Source organism: Daucus carota, chromosome 8 (genome assembly GCF_001625215.2).
Source record: "Daucus carota subsp. sativus chromosome 8, DH1 v3.0, whole genome shotgun sequence".
In the NCBI taxonomy this organism is placed as follows: domain Eukaryota; kingdom Viridiplantae; phylum Streptophyta; class Magnoliopsida; order Apiales; family Apiaceae; genus Daucus; species Daucus carota.
Window position 1 is genome coordinate 12,634,762 of NC_030388.2, and position 13,468 is coordinate 12,648,229.

A 13,468-nucleotide genomic window follows, 5' to 3' on the forward strand; every position below is an offset into this window, starting at 1 on the left:
AAATATGGAAGTATTTAAGATTTGGTTTTCTGCCTTTAACCATTTCAAATGGAGTTTTCCCATGTTTGTTAATCAGAGTTGCATTCTGTGTGAAGCAGGTAGACTGCACAGCCTCAGCCCAGAAGTAGGTTGGTAACTTTGCTTCCTCCAACATGGTTCTAGCAGCTTCAATCAGAGTTCTGTTCTTCCTTTCTACAACACCATTTTGTTGAGGTGTTCCAGGTGCTGAAAATTCCTGTTTAATGCCATTTTCTTTACAGAACTCCTCTATTTTAAAATTCTTGAACTCAGTGCCATTATCACTTCTGATGATCTTTACTGCATCTTTAGAGATTTTATTCAGCTGTCTGACATGCTCAATCAATAAAGATGGTGTCTCATCCTTGCTGTATAGAAAATATACCCATGTATATCTGGTAAATTCATCAACAATGACCAGAGTATATCTCTTCTTTGCAATGGACATTATGTTTACTGGTCCAAAAAGATCAACATGAAGCAGATGATATGGCTCAAGAATTGAGGACTCAGTTTTACTTTTAAATGAAGACTTCCTCTGTTTTGCTTTCTGACAGGAATCACAGAGTCCATCTGGAGTGAAAACTGATTTTGGAAGTCCTTTCACAAGATCTTTCTTCACAAGCTCATTTATATTATTGAAGTTCAGGTGAGATAATTTCTTGTGCCAGTTCCAGCTTTCTTCAATACTGGCTCTGCCAAGTAGACAGATTGCAGAGCTTTCAGAGTTTAAAGATAGCTTGGCTTCATAGATGTTCCCATGTCTGTATCCTTTTAGAACAACTTTTCCAGTGGTTTTACTGATAACCTCACAGTGTTCCTCTAGGAAATCAACATGATATCCTCTGTCACAGATTTGACTTATGCTCAGCAGATTGTGCTTAAGTCCTGAGACCAGAGCTACAGATTGAATGATGACATTTCCAAGATTGATATTGCCATATCCCAAAGTTTTCCCTATGTTGCCATCTCCATAAGAAACATTTGGGTCAGCCTTCTCCACAAAGTCTGATAGCAGGGCTTTATTTCCTGTCATATGTCCTGAGCATCCACTATCCAGAACTAGGATGTTCTTCCTGTTGCCCTGCAATCACATACACAACTAATGATTAGTTTTAAGGACCCAGACTTGCTTGGATCCTTTGTTCTTGTTAAGTTTGTTAACACTAGCAGCGGAAGATTTATCAGAGTTTAAATCAGAGTTTGTGCTAACAGACTTTTTAACAGATGTTGCTCTAGGAGAATCAATCTTTTTCTTCAAAGAAGGTTTCAATTCATAATAATCATAATATAAACTATGGTATTCCTTACAAGTGTAAATGGAATGCCATAAACTACCACAATGAAAACAAGGATTCTCTGGTCTAAATCTAGTATTCCTAGTCTTAACTTCTGATTTTGGAGACATAGCATTTATGTCCTTATTTTTCCTGCAAAAAGAAGCAAGATGATTAGGATTACCACAATTATGACAAGTTTTCCTAGGAGCATTTGGAATAGGCATACAACTGTTGCTTTTGTTTATTCCAACCTTTTCATTCCTATTTTTCCTAGGTTCCTTAACCTTGTTTTCTTTATTAACCTCCTTTAGCTTGTGCTTAAGCTGTTTCTGAGTCATCAAACCAATGTTAACCTGTTTAGGTATATCAGTCTTTGATTTGTCCTGAGTCTTTGATTCTGCAACAAATCTTACTGGAACTACCCTAGGTTTTTCAATTTTAATGGTTTCTTGTTTATATGACTCAGCTTCATTTTTATCAGAGTAACCTAACCCTTTCTTCCAGTTTCCACTTTCCAAGATATTCTGAGTAGTCTTCCCTGAGTTAGTCCAAGTTCTGATTATCTCTTTTTCCTTAACTAGTTCTGATTCAAGAGAAGCATTTCTCTTTAAAAGTTCATTTTTAACAAAGATACAGTCATCTCTCTCCTTCTGAATCTCTAGCATCTGAACTAGTTCTTTTTCAAGATAATCATTTCTCTTCTTGACATCTAAGATCTCAGATTTTAGTCTTCCATTTTCTAAAGTCTGATCTCTATAACTAACATGCAGAGTTTTAAGGAATAGTCTTAACTCAGTTATATCTTCAGTATCAAAAGCAAGAGTGGAATGAGGTACCTTAGTTTCAACAGTCTCAGTGCTGTTGTCCATGTTTGCCATCAAGGCATAGTTGACTTCATCCTCTGATTCTGATGTGTCTGCCCAGCTTCCTTTCTTTGTGATAAAGGCCTGTTCCTTTTCTTTCTTAGCTTTCTTGCACTCAGTTGCAAAGTGGCCTTTCTCTCCACAATTGAAGCAGGTGTACTTAGACTTATCAGATTTTCCAGATTTTTCTTCTTTGCCTTCATTCTTTTTGAAGACCTTTCTATCAGAGTTTCTGTCTTTGGTTGAGAACTTCTTCCCTTTGTTGAAGTTCTTGTAAGCCATCTTCTTGAAGCTTTTTACCATCAGTGCTGCCAGCTGCATCATCTCAGTATCACTGTCATCAGAGTCTGAAGGCATATCAGAGTCTAAGTCAACATCAGAGTTTGATGACTCAGTATCAGACTTTTTGACATGAGCTTTTCCTTTGCTTTTCACAGTTGATTCTTCTTGAACTTTTAGAGCAACTGGTTTGGGTTTCCCACCATGTCGTTTGCTCCTCTGCTCCATTTCAAGTTCATGAGTTTTCAACCTTCCAAAGATTTCATCCAGAGACATCTCTTCAAGATCATGATTGTCTCTTATAGTGGTTACTTTCAAATCCCACTTTTCAGGAAGAGCAAGCAGAAATTTGAGATTTGAATCTTCCAAATCATATTCTTTGTCCACAAGAGACAAGTCATTCAGCAGCTTGACAAACCTGTCATAAAGATCAGTCAGTGATTCACCAGATTTTGAATCAAAGTGTTCATACTCTTGAGTGAGTATGGTTCTTCTGTTCTTTTTGATGGCTTTGGTTCCTTGACATCTGACTTCCAAAGCATCCCATATCTCCTTTGCAGTTTTGCACCCAATTACTCTATTGGACATAGCATTGTCTAGAGCACTATGCAACAGATGCTTCACCTTTGCATCCTTACTGATAGATGAGATGTCCTCTGGAGTATAATCCTTCTTCTCTTTAGGGATCATCTTCTGGGGTTCATCTCCCACTGCAACAGAGAGCTTTGTTGGCATGTGTGGACCATCATAAATTCTATCCAGATATTCTGGATCTGTAGATTCCAGAAACATGATCATTCTTACTTTCCAGACAGAATATTCAGATGCCCTGAGGACCGGAACCCTAAGAAACTCATATCTACTGTTTTGTGATTTCTCAGACATGATTGTGTGATTAAGATCTCACTGTAGGTATATCAACAAACCTGGCTCTGATACCACTTGTTAGGCCGAATAAACTCACTATATAAGATAATATAGTGAACACAATCAAAAACAAGACACCAGTATAAGAGAATAACTCAACTAAACTCTTATTCACAAATCACAGTAGCTTACAAATAATCTCTTAGTGATTTATATCTTATCACTAAGAGCTGCTAGGTTACACGAATGATATTCAATTGATAACACATCTAGAGTAAACCCTAAGCTGTGTTTATATACACAGTTACATGATATCTACTGATTGATTTATAATTATCTGCTTCCTAAAATAATCTAATCAGTAGCTATCCTTCTGCTGTCCTGATCTGCACAATCTCTCTTGATCTTTATCTTCCTTACTTAGTCAGATATGCTCCTGAAAATCAGCCGCCTGCAAACTCTGATCATCGTTTAAACTCTGATCCAGCTGTCAGTCGTTAAACTCTGATTTCCAGCTAAACTCTGATATTTGCTTCTGCACACTAAACAAGTTAGATACCTGTGACATCATCAAATATGTAACATAAATATATAATTATAGAACGAAGATAATGGAAGAAATTATGTAGTTGGTTTAGGAGTTAAGTTCTATGGAGTACATAAAAATATTGGAGTATTGGAGTACAAATTATAGTTTTTTAGTTTAATCATAAATAATATCTCTGATTATCCAAATTTATATATAATTTATCATTTATAAGTAGTATTAAACATAATTATCAATTAATCCTTAATATCTTTCAACTTTAAGAAGCATTAAGATTGTTATTCTGCTTATAAGTTATATTGCATAACATAATGTCCTACAATTTATAAAAGTAATTGTTCTATCTTTTGATTAGAATGTTTATGTTGTAGAATCTAATCTGCAGGTTATCGAATGTTTACAAATATTGTAGAAAAAAAAATTAAGATTTTGAATGACTAGATTATATTGTATTAATCTTGTACTCCAATACTCCAATATTTTTTGTACTCCATTGAACTTGACTCGTTGGTTTAGTAGTGTTTTATATTATTAAAAATTATTATCTTTGGAATATATAGAAATGATGGGATATTCCAAAAAGGAAAATGAATGGGACGGAGAGAGCATAAATATATATATATATATATATATATATATATATATATATATATATATATATATATATGCCAACATTCTAGAGAGGGACTCCTTATATAGATCGTTACATAGTGCGTCACTATAAATCATCAATTTCATTATAAATTCTGTTATAGAACACATATAAAACGTGATTCTAATATAAAATTACTATAAAATAAATCTATTTTAAGTAATTTAATACTTCAAATTTGATTAAAAAAAGTATATTTTCGAAACTGATTCTAAAACAGAATAATTCTGGATGATTATTATTCTGTTATAGAATCACGTTGAGGTATTGCATAATTTTAAATGATCTTTGGAATAAAAAAAATTGAATAACTTCGTTTTCGGTTTAATAATCAAAATTTGCAATTATATTTCATAAAAAATATAATAAAATATATATTATGTATATATTTATAATGGTGTGCCACGTAACTCCATATAAGAGAGTATGCTATGGAGTGCTACCCTATATATATATATATATAAAGCAAATTAAAAACCATTTTTAAATATTTTATATATTCAGTATTCCTTGTACTTAAAATATCCAGCGAAGCAACCCCAGCTCTATCAAACCAAAAGATGAGTAAGCCCCGCACGAAGTAGTTAACAAATTTTGCCTGTTGGTGATAAGCTGAGGGAAAAGCTCTGGCCTATTCATTTTGCCTCTTCAGAAAATCAAATTCGGTTTGATCCGCCAGGGAGTGTCAGCGGGATATCTGTGCACGAGGCCAGGAAGATTCTGCGGTCCGCGAGATTGGAGAAGCTCAGATCAACACTCAAGCAAATTCCAGCCAACTCGGTTGAGTATTCTCAGTTTGTTAAAATCTGTAGTGATGTGTGTGAAAATGACGAACAAGGTGTAGAGTGTGCCGAGGTCACACAACTTGGCACTCTGATTATCTCGTGGGCGGGTACTCTAGGGAGGGGTGGCCTCATTTTGATTTGTCAAGTTTTGACCATAGATCCATCTGCTGACCTTGTAAGTGGATTTATATGTTTGATCATGATCAAGGTACAATCTTTTCATAGTTTTCCTGTTGATTTTAATGAGTTTATTGTGGGTTTTGTTATGTGTTTTTGTATTCAAAATTTCTTTTTTTGCGCATCCTTTATGTATATTATGTGTGTATTCTATCCATCTATGTGTGTTATATATTGATGATTATAGTCTAGTCTTGTTGGTTTCTTGTCATTGCTGTGAATTGGTTGTGCAATCGTTGAGTGGATGTTGTTTAGCAGGCTTGTTCTCTGAGAAAGGTTTCATTCTTATAAGATCTCTGTTGAAGTGTTGATGCTTGTTGCTCTGGGATATTGATCTATGTGATTTTTACATTTTTGTCGGCGGTGATGGTGGTCTAGTGTTTGTTATAATGTATGCAATGAAGGTCGAATCCGTTACGTTTTTCAATCCATAATTATTATGATTGGTTGATTGGTTCATTATTTGTTTCTTTAAATAGAACAATTACTTTTAAATTGTGATTGTAATTGGGAATATTCTTTATGAATATTTATTACAATTTATGGGAGTCATTAATTATGACTTTATTGTGCCTTTAATGTTTTTGTTCAAGTTTGGATGCCATTTTGTGGCTTGTTTACCATTTTGACTCACTTGATTGTTGCTAATCGAGTAATTGCTTTTAAATATATGCTCTAAATGCTTTAATTCTCATTGATTAGAGTTTATTGCAATTTGTTAACCGGTGTATATTTATTTGCAGTCTTGATTCATGGTTTTGTTCGTACCGTATATGGGTGGCCATAATTGATGGCGTATATTCTTGGCCTAATAATCGGCAATTTGGTGCCATTTTGTTGGCTTGTTTATTAATTTTAATTTAAATTTTTATTGAAAATTTTAGATATTTTTTGAAAATTATAATTTTATTTTATTACATTTTATTAATTATTCTTAGTAATTATTTATTATTTATTTTGTTATATATCTAGCCAAAGGGTCTCCCTTTGGTTAGATATAGTTTATATTCTGTTTTCTTTCTTGTTTTATTTTCTTTTGTCAAATATATTATATATATCATTTCTTCTACTTGTACCATCTTTTGATAATCTATATTGATTTTAATTATTAAATTTATTATTATTATTTTTCTTGTTATTAATGGATTGTATTTGTTTCAGGTGGCGTGGTCTTACAAATTGGGACGATTTCTTTTCGTACATTAAGGTCTTATTGTCTAAGCTTCCGGAGACATTTTCATGTCTTTCGGTTAGATGATAAGCTTTTTTGAATGAAAGAAACTCCTCGGAGTATTGGGCGTATATCGATACGAGCAAGTGTATTTCTGTCAAAAAAAAAAAAAAAAAAAAAAAAAAAAAACCCAAAAGATGAGTAGATTACAGACCGGTTTTCTGTACTATGAATTGGGGGCTAAAAAAAAAAAAAAAAAATCGGTCGAACTGCCAGATTAGAATGGCTCAGCTCCAATTTTCCTAAACATACACTTTCTCTTAAACGGGAGTGTATTCGATTGAGATTTCAATGAATTGTTTTTAGTCTAAGATTTTAATGGATTGTGTGTGATTTTGATTTTGTGCGGATTCTTGATAAAATATCATAGAGTTTATAGGATTTAGGCACAATGCTTCAAAATCCCATTGATTTTGGTGGGATTTCAAAAAACTTAAAATACACCGGAGAATACCACAAAATCCATTATTTTATGAAATGTAAAAAAATCCATCAGCATTTGAACACCATCAGATTTTAATGGATTTTAAAGAATCTCAATTGAATACTATCGGATTTTAAAGCATAATTTAAAATCCCAATTGAATACCATCCGATTTTGCAGTATAATTTAAAATCCCAACTGAATACCTCAAGATTTTAATGGATTTCAAACAATCCCAATCGAATACCCCGGATTTAATAAATGAAAAAAATATTTTAAAATCTCAATCCAATACACCCCTCTTAATTTTTATAACTCTCTAAACGGGCTCCAAGCTTGGACCACTCTCTCGTGGATGATTGCAATGTGCAGCCAAATTTTATGATATGGACTGGACTTGAGCAAAAGTAACATTTCAAGTTCAACTAGACTGGCAGGTTCTGTTAGTAAGCCCAAGGATAACAGCTTTCATGTCTACAAAACTCCGAATGGTTAAATATCAAAATGGTTAATGAGGTAAACGTAAATATTATTTCTAAACAGATATTATTTGTCTTATCAAAATAAATATCAAATAAATAAACTTTAAATATGAATTTGGAGAGTAAAATATAATTTTTAAAATTTTACACATTATTCTTTAATGTTATCATACTTAAATATAAGTTTATGAATTCTAATATTTATGATAATATTTCAAGATTTATCAAGTTTCTTTACTGTTTGTTTTTAATTAAAATAAATATATAATAAAAAATAAAGAGTAAATAAACTTGTTAAACTCTAAATAAATTATTATAAATACTAAAATTCATAACATTTTACTTGGTTGTAGTAACATTCAAGAATAATGTGTAAAATTTTATAAATAATATTTTTAATTCTTAAACTCATATTTAAAGGTTGGTTGATATTTCTTGTAATTTTATTAATAGAAATAATATCAAATTAAAATTGGTGAACAAAATGATATATAACTTCCGCTTCAGTAATCATTTTGATTTTTAGCCCAGCTAAGACTATATAGATTCAAAAAAGTATTAATTAATGTCAGCATCCTCCCTCCCTTTTCCTCAAAACCCTAGCCTTCATCAAAGATTTTTGAGGTGCTTCCATCCATTTTCACTGGTGAAAGCCCGAATTCCTTTTTTATATTTTCTTGTTTTGAAATCTTATTTCCCAATTTATTTAGGTTTTGTTAGTCTCTTGAGAGTTCGCTTGTTTTGTTTTGGTGTGTTTTGATGTTTTTTATGACCGAGGTTATAGATCGGCATCATTTTCATGGATTTAATTCAGGTTTGAAAGTTATTACGGGATCACATCTATGGTTGATTGTTCATAACAGACATGTGAAAACCAATCGGATACAAGTGTGTATATTTTAATTATATTCAAGTCGCTTAGTTGCCTCAAGGAAGGATCAACAGTAATATTTTTCAGCGTCTGTCCAATTTCGATTGTATTTGTAGATGTGGTATGACTTTTAATTAATGAGTTAGATTCTTTTTTATTTTAAAAAAAAAGACTATATAAATTCATTTGTTGATCCCAAACTTCTCAATATTGGGGCACAAAATTATAAATAAGCATCAACAACCTTCAAGTATAAAACTAATAAATAGAATAAATAAATTGAACAATCCTATACTTCAAAAAAAATAAAAAAAATAGAACAATCCTAGAAGCTGAAAATACTTGTTTCTAATAAAAATGAGTGCTCCTGAAAATTATACTGATTCCGCATGGTTACCTGAAAATTTCTTGAGTTCGGACCAACTAAAATTCAGGGAGATGCTAACTTAAAAAAATATATTTGAATAGAGATCACACATACTTCTAATTGATATAATTTTCCTAGTAGTCATATAATATATATAAACTTCAGTTAAAATAGATTATTAATTTGAAACGAAGGTAACGGTGAACTTGTGTTGAATATTATAATTTCAAATTCTGATCACGGTAAAGGAATTAAAAGAAAAATATTCAAGAATTCAGTTTGATAAATAAGCATATTTGTTTCTTTAGTTTTGAAATTCTAAAATGCAAAACAATACTCCATCTTTCCCATTTAATTCTATACGGTTCTATTCCACTGTCAATACTCTTATAAAATATAGTTCTATAATTTATTTTAAAATTTTCTTTTTCTACATAAAAATATAACATTCAAATTTTTATTCAGAAAAGAAAAATTTTAAAAATAAGTTATATAACTATAACTCATGACAGAGGGAGTAAGTAAAAAATAAACACAGAAAAGCATGAAATGAAACGTTGGTAACGGGGAAAGACACGGGGATTGAGTACTAGTACAGAGATAGATCTACTTTTACAGTAAATGATCATCCAATGGCTTTACAATCACCATCTTTAAAAAGTACCAACCTTGTTCTACTTTCATCTCTATTCTCTTCCTTCTTTTCTTAAAACAAATCCACATTATTCCTATTCCTCCGTTTAAACAAAGTATAATCACAACTCATACCTTTTTTTTCCCAGTTGTGATCACCTAGACTAAAATTTTCATTTTATTACATTATCCTAAATATTTACTGACTGGGAGCACTTTAGCTTTAAACGCTAAAATTGTGTCTGATGCAACTTTGATATATTGCAGATTGGCCAAAGCTAATTTAAATTAAAGGACCTTTGTTTGCGTTGCTTCTTCAACAAAACTTAACCCGCATCACATATCCTTACCGTACTTTTTCTCGAATTTATTATATACATTGATGCAATATGATAATCTCACTATTTATTCAGTGAGCATAAGTTCGTACATGAATGAGCACTATCAGATAGGCCAAGTGATGAGTTTATTTTCTATTGTCCTGCGACACCCAGATTCGACTCTGATTCATCCCAATAAATATTAGAACAAATACTCATTTGTAAAACGTATGAACCTAAATTGCGTCATTAAACATATTTATCTAAATTCGTGAACGAACTAAACTCGATTCGACCCAATTCGGTTAGTTTCCTTAATTTTTACGAACTTTTAATTTACTTATTATCGCACTCGGATATTCTCTCTTCAAAACTGAAATGTAGTAGCTGCATGATACCCGGTTCTAGAAAATGACATAAAAATAAGGCATCGTGGAGTTACTTTTTGTTAGCATCTTAATGCTAAGCTTTTGCGTTACATTATTGGCCACGCTTGTGGTGACAAAATCAGCATAGGTAACATATAAAGGGAGGAGATGATGGTGAAGGTATGTAAAAGTTGATGAGTTATGAAGTGAAGACAAGATTGAAGAATAATGCCTTTGGAACCTTGACTATGCTTTTCTTTTCTTGCTTAACAAGATCGTCTAAGAACAACAACCGCTTTAGATAAAAGCTTTACTTCACAACGTGGTACACTTGATGTTCTGCCCTAATTAAACAACACTATAATATTGTTGTCTGTATCTGTAAGTCTGTAAAGGATGAATTATCGATTATGCTTCTTTAAAGAATGTTGTGGATTTGTTATGTGATCGAAGTTGCATGGTCTCGATTAGCAAGATACAAAAAGCTGCAAGTTTTTGGTATTGTTCTTGGATCAATTTCATCAACGTACCTCAACAATTAACACATACTCATACCAGCCGGAATTTCCTAAATATACAGCTTAAACATGACCAAATACATGATTTTTCAAGAGCATCTCCGACAAGACTAATAAATTATTTTTTAAAATATATAATATATTATGTGACTCCTAATGACTTGAGACATTGAAAAAGATGATAACTCTAATGCTCTTGTTTATCGTTGCTCCCTGTCCATAGTTTATTCATATAGTGAGAGAAAAACGTGAAAAATGAGTAAGGTCGGATGTAAAGTTGAAGGGAAACTAATATAATATTCATGAATAATAAGTTAAGAGTTACCGGTTACCAGTTGTGATCATTTCAAATTAAGAGTTTCTACCAGCCCATTGGAGCACTATATTTTGATTTGCTATTTAAGTTTAAGGATAAGAGCTTGTTAAAAAACCCGTGGTAGATGTTCTAAGTTTATAGCTTACCTTAATCCTACTTAGGGGCCGTTTGGGTAAACTTAAAATAAGTGCTTATTATTTAAAGTAAATAAGTGGAGTAGAGGTTAGAAGCAAATTAAGACTTGTAAGTGGTTAAAGTGTTTAGGAAATAAGTAGAAATCATGAAACAAAATCTAGCATTCCTACCTTTTTATAAGTGCTTCCTGGCTTTTTACACAAACGGTACGAATAAGTGATTCGGCTTTTAAGCCCTCCCCAAACACCCCCTTAATTTTACAGTTTTTCGGCACCATTTTAAGATGGAATGTGGAACACATTTTGCTTCTACAACTAATATTTATATTTATTGATTATATATTAAAAATAATATATTATTATTATTTCAAGTTATTATAATTAAAATACATTATTTTATATAATGATCCATAATATGAAATCTTGTTATAGGTTATCAGAAGCGGCCACATGATCGTCGGCTAAAATTATATAAAACACAATATCGCATACACTAGAGTACCAATATATTTTATTTAACATTCAATAATTTCTATTTATAATATATATTAATTATTTTTCAGCGAGACTTCTGCCTATGCTCACTGGACTTTTAAATGGCCAGAATGTGGTTTCGTGATTCCGAGCACCTTTTCTTTGCTTCGAGAGCTGGTTTGGGCCTTAAAGTGTAAAAGGTCCATATGTTCTAAAGCTTCGACAAAAGAATTAAATAAACACATTTGGCCATTGAGAAAACAAGTATTATCCCAAAATTGTCTATTAATAAAATAAATCAGTTGTGTTTTTTTTTATCTAGTACATACAAAGTACAATTCTCGTCCCCGTTGAACAGAAAAAGAAGAGCAAAGACAGTTGTGTTTTCACTAGCCTCCACTGGCTGCAGTCTTGCATACCGTCTCCGTACAGTAATTCAACTATATTTTAAAGTTTTAAATTCTAAATTATACAATGTTTATTGTATAGGATAAAAGAATTTAATCAGAAATCTTAAGTAAACTAAAACTTGTAACACATAGATAATGACAATCCTAATTACATAAGTTATTATATATTAATATTATGTAAAATGTATAAATAATTTAATCCATATATTGGGGCCGTTTGCCTGAGTTTAAAATAAGTGTTTTTTTTTGCTTAAAATAAAAAAGTGAAGCAGAAATCAGAAGCAAGTTAAAACTTATAAGTGATTAAACTGTTTGGGTAGAAGTCGTGAAACAAAATTTAATAATCCTAGCTTTTTTAAGCACTTCTTGACTTTTTACACGAACGTTACAAATAAGTGTTTATAATTTATAAATCCAGAAACTGACTTATTATCCGTTGCCAAACACCACCATTATATTTTTTATTTAAAATTTCTATGTATCTTAGTATTTTTTTTAAACCTCTGCATATACGATTGTATTTTGATGATCATTCTTGTACTGTGTTGTGCATGCTTCTGAATTCTGAAAAAGGAGAGAGCTACGTGAGACAATAAAAATGTATTAATGCAGGGGAACATCGCACTTTTACGCCAGCTTTGATTCTCATTTCTTAAGTATTTCTAATAGATATGTAATATAAAAAATTATTTATATTAAAAATAAGAAATGAAAAGAATGTGTAGTAATTTTAAATATTATCAAAACACTATATTTTTTAGATTTGGGTTGAATTATTAATTTAATTATTCTTTTATTCTAATTAAATTAATTAAATTAAATTTGTTGCTCTACTATTCCGGTATCAACGATTACAATATGAAGACGTACTAAAGAAAGTTCAAATAAAGAAGTAGATGTTTGTCATCGACGAAAGAAAAATTGTGATCGTAAAAAGTTGTAAATGAAGAAGAAGAAATCAAGCGGCATACTAATCCTCTCATGTGCATTGGATGTTAGTAAAATGACAGTAATTCAATGGGAAAAGAAAAGAAGAAATCAAGCGGCATACTCATCCTCTCAAGTCAATTTTAAAGGATGAAAATAAAAGATTAAGACTACAATTTTGTTTGATGATACTCGACAAAACGTTTTATTGATATGTATAATATGGTTCATATCGATGAAATATGGTTTTACGTGTGAATCTGAAACTTATTATATTGTGCCCAAAGAAGATGAACTATTACGTACATGCAAAGCAAAATTATTATCACTGTAGTTATGTTTTTAGCGCCTATTGATCATCCAAGATTTTACAAAAATGAAAATGTGAAATTTTCGGAAAAAGAATTAGAATATTTCCTTTTGTCACGAAAGAGCCCGTAAAAAGTAGTGTAAATCGAGTTGCCTAGTTGAGACTAAAGAAATGACTTCTGTTGACCGGGACACCTTAAGATCTTTTTTGATTGA